The sequence below is a fragment of the Orycteropus afer genome, unplaced genomic scaffold (genome assembly GCF_000298275.1).
Source record: "Orycteropus afer afer isolate SDZICR_OR568_19922 unplaced genomic scaffold, OryAfe1.0 scaffold00213, whole genome shotgun sequence".
In the NCBI taxonomy this organism is placed as follows: domain Eukaryota; kingdom Metazoa; phylum Chordata; class Mammalia; order Tubulidentata; family Orycteropodidae; genus Orycteropus; species Orycteropus afer.
The window spans coordinates 231,457-238,639 of record NW_006921800.1 but is presented as its reverse complement, the minus strand read 5'-3'; the positions used below and the strand labels follow the sequence as shown (position 1 = coordinate 238,639).

Here is a 7,183-nt window from a genome sequence, read left to right as displayed (position 1 = left end):
CTTCTGTGTCTGTGTTAATTGGTTTCCCTTTTCTTTGTTGAAGAGGGTCTGTGCAATCCTTCTGCCTAGTCCGCCATCTTGCCCCGCCTCCTCATCCCTGGCTTTTGAATGACATTTTGCTTTATTCATGTATAATGTTCAACTTCAGTAATTAGTGCTCAGTTAGTCAAATCTGTTCTTCAGATGGTCTCTAAATACAGGTGGGATAAATTCAAAGTTGTATTTTGGCTCTCATGGACTTGTTTTAATTTTCTTCATATTCAATTTAAACTTAAATATGAGCAGTTGATGGTCTGTTGCATAGTAGACTCCTGGCCTTGCTCTGAAATATGATATGGAGCTTCTCTGTTGTCTCTTTCCTCAAATGTAGTCTATTTGATTCCTGATATGCCATCTGGTGAAGTCTATGTTTATAGTTACTGTTTATGGTGTTGAAAAAAAAAAATGAATTTGCAATAAGGAAGTCATTTGTGTTACAAAATTCTATCTTGTGACTTCCAGAATAATTTCTACCATCAAGGTCAAATCCAACTACCAATGCTTCTTTGTTTCTAACTTTCACATTCCAATCACCAGGAATTACTAATGAATCTTGATTGCATGTTTCATCAATTTCATACTGTAGAAGTTGGTAAAAATCTTCAATTTCTTCAACTTTGGCTTTAATGGTTAGTGTGTAAATTCGAATAATAGTAATATTAACTGTTCTTCCTTGTAGATGTATAGATATTATCCTATCACTGACAATGTTGTATTCAGCACAGATCTTGAAATGTTCTTCTTGATGGTACATGTGACATCATTGCTCATCATTTTGTCATTGATGGCATAGTACACTGTATGATTGTCTGATTCAAAATGACCAATACTAATCCATTTCAGCTTACTAATATCCAGGGTATCAAACTTTATGTGTTCCATTTCATTTTTGACAACTTCCAATTTTCCTAGATTCATACTTTGTACATTACACATTTTGATTATCAATGGATATTACAACTGTTCTCATTTTGAGTTATGCCACATCAGAAAATTACTATCCTAGAAGCTTCATTCTATCCACATCATTAAAGTAGGTCAGCTCTACTTTGAGGAGACAGCTCTTCTCCAGCCATATTTTGAGTGCCTCCAACCTGAGGCTCTCATCTTTTGGCACTATATCAGACAATGTTCCTCTGTTATTCATAAAGTTTTTGTTGGCCAGTTATTTCAGAAGTAGAACACCAGGTCCTCTTACCTGTCTTAGTATCTGCAAAAACAGCAAGGAGGCCACATGTTCTAACCTCCTCTAATCCTACAAGAGGAAGGCAGAATCACCATCAATAGCCCAAGGCCTATTACTGCAAGGCCAGACATGCTGCCTCCCTCCAGCCCTTTCTCCAACCGTTCCTCCCAAAGCACCCACCACCTCTCTCCTGGGTTTGATAATTCACTTCAGTGGCCACACAGAGCTCACAGATTATGGGGTTTATTAGGGAAGCACCACAGGCTACAATTCAAGTTCAGGAAAAATGCTCAGTCTCTCTCCCAGCCCACCGTCCCTCAGCCAACAGTCTCTCACAGTCTCTTTCCCAGCAGTGCTGGTCCCTTGGTGTCTCACTTAGCAATGCATGTCTCTTGCATCTCTCTCCCAGCAGCGTGTCTCAGGAGCCCGTGTCTCTTTCAGCAGGACATCTTCCTCAACCAGCAGTCAGAGAGATTCTGCCTCTAGGAGGCCTCCTTTTGAGCTTGGTAGAGTGGCCAAACTAGCCAATCATAGCATCAGAACTCTAAGCACCTGAGAGAGAACCTCCCATAACATTGTGTTGTGCCACGACCAACAGAAATAACCCAGATGGATAACATTTAAAATCAGGAGCTCCTCAGTTGCTCATTCCACCACTGAGTTTACAATGACTTATGGGTAAAAAAGCCACACTAAGTAATTTACTACACTGCAGTATCAAAGCTTTGCTGAAATCTGTCCACCATGGGTGACCCTGCAATTATTTGCAATACTGGTGACATAGCTTCTAGCATCATAGTAATACAGAAGCCACCACATTAAGACAAACTATTACAAGAATGGTGGCTCTGATGTTTGGTGCATATATATTGCTCTATTTTCTTGATGAATTAATGCTTTTATCCTTATATAATGACTTATTGTCTTTAATAACTAATTTTGACTTTAACTCTATATTATCTGATATTAGTGTAGGCACCTCAGCTCTCTTTTGGTTACTATAAGCATGGAATGTATTTTTCAATTTTTTTTCACTTTTGACTGGATTATGTCTTTATGTTTATGTTGTGTTTCTTGTAACCAAAATATAAATGACCATATTTAACAAACAAAAAAATCCATTCTGCTATTCATTTCCTTTTGATTGCAGAGTTTCATCCATTTACATTTAAGATAATAAATTATAAGAAATACCTTATTTCTGTCAATTTAATAAGTTTTTTATTCTTATAACATCTTTGTCTCTTATTTCCTCAAATACTGCCATCATCTGTGTTTGATTATTTGTAGTAAATCATGTTGATTCCCTTTCTTTTCATTAGAGAGAGATTTAGATTTTTAAATAGTTTCTTTGTAGTTACCATGAAGCTTACATTTAACTCTTTTTTTTCAATTAGTTTTTTTTTTTTTTTTTACATTTGTTGTGATTTGGATGAAAGTTTACAAAACAAATTGTTTTTCATTCTACAATTCATACGCATTTTGTTTCATGACATTAACTGCAATCCCCTCAATGTAACAGCTCTCTTCCCACTTTCTCTGTGTTCATGTTTCCATTCATCCTTCTACCCTATCTTTTGCTGCCTTCTGAACTTGTCCCTGAGCAAATGTTACCTTTTTGGTTTTGTGTGCTTGAGTGTTTTAAGGAGCATGTACATGCCTGGTGTTATTATTCACCTTCTAAGCCTGTCTGCTTTTTGGCTAAAAGTTGATTCATGAAAGTTAGCTCTGTTCCAGGCGTGAAGAGTGTCTAAGGGCCATAGTCTTAGGGGATCCACCAGCATCTACCAGACCAATAGCCTTACCTTTTTTTATGGTTTTGAGTTTTGTTCCACATTTTTCTCCCAGTCTATCTGGAATCTCCTATTATGATCCCTTTCAGAATGGTGAGCAGTGGTAGCTGTGTACCATCTAGTTCTGGTCTCAAGATTGTGGATGCTGGGGAACACATGGAAAAACAGTCATTTGGACCAATTGTTTCCATGTATCTTTTATTTTCTTCACTGGTCTTTGCTTCAGAGTGAGAGAAAATAATAGTTTCACCTTAGATGGTCATTCATAAGCTTTTAAGACTCCAGTCACTCACTATTCACCAAAGCAGGATGTAGAGCATTGCCTTTGTGAACAATATTATGCCAATTGACCTTGATGTCTTCCAAGACTATGGTCCTGAGATGCCAGGCCCAGTTACTCATTCCTTCAAGGTGTTTGGTTATTGCTAAGAAGTTTTCATAATGTTGCCCTGTGAATGCTCTTCTATATTCATGGATATATTTGTAGCACACATAAATACATATATAGAAATATCCTCTGGCAAATCTATATATATTCGATATAGACCCATTTACCTCCCCACAACTGTTCAGCTTACATTTCCATCTATGTATCTGCTTCTAGATTATTATTATTTCTGTTATTGTAGGATTACACACAATAGGATTACTTTTGTTGCCTTTATCTCTTGTGCTCCTCCAAGTGTCTTCCTTTGCCTTAATCATTAGTGCTGACCTTCCTTAATGTATATCATCTTTCCCTTCAGCCGAGTTCATACATGTCTACACTCTAGTTAGTGATTTACCCTCCCTTTTCTTAACACCTCTGTTAAACTTCAAAGAATGTGTCATTTGTAAGTAAAGCTTTTCTCAACTTTTTAGAGTACTGTATCATACAATATTTGTAGTTTTGTGATTGATTAATTTCACTCAGCATAGTGTCCTCTAAGTTCATCCGTGTTATGAAATGTCTTAACAATTCATCATTATATTTAATGTTGTGTAGTAAACCATTGTGCATACGTACCATAGTTTGTTTATCCATCCATCCTTTGATGGACAATTGGGTTATTTCCATCTTTTCTATTATTGTGAATAGTGTTATGATGAACATGGGTGTGCATATATCTATCCATGTCCCAACTCTGGGATTCCTGAATCATATAGTATTTATGTTTCTAACTTTGTTAAGGAAAGGTCATATCATTTTCCACAATGCTTGCATTTTTTTTCAATCCCACCAGCAGTGTATGAGGGTTCCAGTCTCTCCATATCCTTGTCAGGTTTTGTTTCCCTCTGATTTTTTAGAACTTTTCTATTAATGTTTGGGTGAAAGGTCATCTCGTTGTTTTGATTTGATTTCTCTAATGGCTAAGGATCACAAGCATTTCTTCATGTGTCTGTTGTGTTTCTTTAGTGAAGTAGTTGTTCATGTCCTCTGCCCATTTTTAATTGAATTATTTGTCTTTTTTGTCCTGGAGCTGTTAAAGTTTTCTAAAAATTTTAGAGATGATTCCTTTGTCTGATATTGTCTTCTGATGTTTGTGCATTTTCAGTTTGATATTTGACAGTGTAATTATGACATGTATTACAGCCCCCAAGACTGCCCCTATTTTTTCATTGATGATCTTCATAGTTTTAGGTTTCACCTTTAGGTCTTTGATACATCTTGAGTCAGGTTTTTTTTTTTTTTTTAATACAGTCAGATACAGATCCTGTTTTTCTGCAAACTAATATCCACATTTGCCAGCACCATTTATTAAAGGGACTATCTCCTCAACATTTAATAAGTCTCAGGTCTTTGTCAAAGATCAGCTATCCACAATGGGTAGATGTATTTCTAAGTTCTCGATTCTAGTCCACTGGTCTCTGTGATTGTTACTGTACCAATATCAGACTGTTTAGATTATTGTGGCTTTATAGTAGGTGTTGAGATACAGAAATGTGAGGTCTCCTACTGTGTTCTTCTTCTTTAGTAGTGCTTTGCTTATCCAGAGGCTCTTTCCTTTCTATATAATGTTGGTGATTAGCTTTCCAAACTCTTTAAAGAATGATCATAAAATTGGGATGAGAATTGCACTATATCTGCAGATCATTTTGCACAGTATTTACATTTTCACAATCTTAAGTCTTCTTATCCATGAGCATGGTATATTCTTCTATTTATATAGGTATGTTTTCATTTCTTTTAATAAGATTTTGTAGTTTTTTTTATTTTTTTTTTTAATGTAGGCCTTTTGTATGTTTGGTTAGATATATCCATAAATACTTCATTTTTGGGTGGCTATGGAGCTCTGGTGGTGTAGTGTCTAAGGCATTTGACTGATAACCAGAAGGTTGGTGGTTCAAACCAGCCATTCCATGGAAGGAAGACTGGGCAATCTACTTCTATAAAGATTGGCCACCTCAGAAACCTCAAAAGGGGCACTATGAGTCAGAATCAACTTAATGGCAGTAAATTTGGGTTTTGGTTACTGTAAATGGTACTGATTTCTTGATTTTCTTTTTATAGTTCTTTTTGTCAGTGTAGAGGAATCCAATTGATTTTTGTATGTTGATCTTGTACACTGTCACTTTGCTGAATCTTTTTATTCATTCCAGTAGTCTTTGTATTGAGTCTCTAAGATTTTCTACCTATAGGATCATATAATCTGCAAATAGAGATCATTTTACTTCTTCTTTGCCAATTTAGATGCCTTTTATTTCACTTTCTTCCCATATTTCTCTGGCTAGGACTTCCAATACAATATTTAATAGGAATAGTGATAAAGGGCATCCTTGTTTGGTTCTTGTTTGTAACAGGAATGTTTTCAGTCTCTCTCCATTGAGAATAATGCTGGCCCTTGGTTTAGTGTATAAGTCTTTACTTATGTTGAGGAATTTCACTTCTGTTCCTATTTTGGTGAGCATTTTTATCAATAATTGCTTTTGAATTTTGTCAAAAGCCTTCTCTACATTGATTGATATTATCATGTAGTTCCCTTCTATTGTCTTATTTATGTGGAGGATTACATTGTTGGTTTTTCTAATGTTGAACCATACGTGCATATCTAGTTCAAGTACCAGTTGGTTACGGTGTATTATATTTTTGATACAGTGTTGGATTCATCTTCCTCTTTTTTTTTTTTTTTTTAACATACAAAGGCTTTATTTGCAAGGAGTGGGGATTTAATCAAACAAACCAAATTCCATGTCATTGTCTGACTTTTTAGACTCCTCCTCCTTCTCTTCCTTCTTGTCCTTTGATGCAGCTGGGGAAGTGTCAGCAGCAGCAGCTGCCAAGCCTGGGGCAGTGGAGATGGTCATAGCACCACTGGAAGGCATGCTAGCAAGCTTGCTGATACTCTGGGCAATGAACTGTTAAATGTTTTTCCCATTCAGTTCACTGATGACCTTGTTGATCCAGTCATCATCAGCCTCATAGCCCACGCTGCCTAGAATTTTCATGTCTTTGACACTGAGGGGGCAGGGATGCCCTGAGAGCTGCCAGCAGATAAGAGGCAACATAATGCATTTGGGTAGTGGTACACTGGCCTTCACAAGTGTGAAGCTGGCAATATTAGGGAGGGAATATCTATATTATTTGATGCTATGGTGTTGTTGTTATGTGCCCTCGAGTCAGACCCGACTCATAGAGACTCCTTGGATTTCCGAGGCAGTGTCACTATGGAAGTAGATCGTCCAACCTTCCTTCTGAGGAGTGGCTAGTGGGTTTGAATTTCCAGGATTCTGGTCAGCAGTCAAGTGCCTTAGGTGCTACACTACCAGAGCTCCTAGGCTAGTGTTTTTCTCAGAATTTTTGCATCAGTGTTCAGGAGGGATATTGTTCTATAATTTTCTTTCTTCGTTGTGTCTTTGCCTGGTTTTGGTTTCAGAGATATCATTGCTTCATAGAATGAGTTTGGAAGTATTACTTTGTTTTTTATGTATTGGAATAGTCAGAGTAGAATTGCTATCAGCTCTTTTCTGAATTTTTGGGAGAATTCATCAGTGAAGCCATCTGGTCCAAGACATTTTTTTCATAAGTTTTTTTTTTTTTTTTTATTACCTTTTGAATTTCTTCTTTTGTGATTGGTCTGTTTAAATTTTATTCCTCAGATTTTTTTAGTATGGGTAGGTAGTGTGTTTCCAGAAATTTGTCCATTTCTTCTAGCTTTTCAAATTTGTTAGAATACAGTTCTTCCTA

General features: G+C 36.5%; 1 pseudogene; it reads right to left on the bottom strand.

Annotated features, from left to right (window-relative positions):
• Positions 1 to 6,165: 6,165 nt before the first annotated feature.
• Positions 6,166 to 6,511, bottom strand: LOC103203331 (annotated as a pseudogene).
• Positions 6,512 to 7,183: the final 672 nt, after the last annotated feature.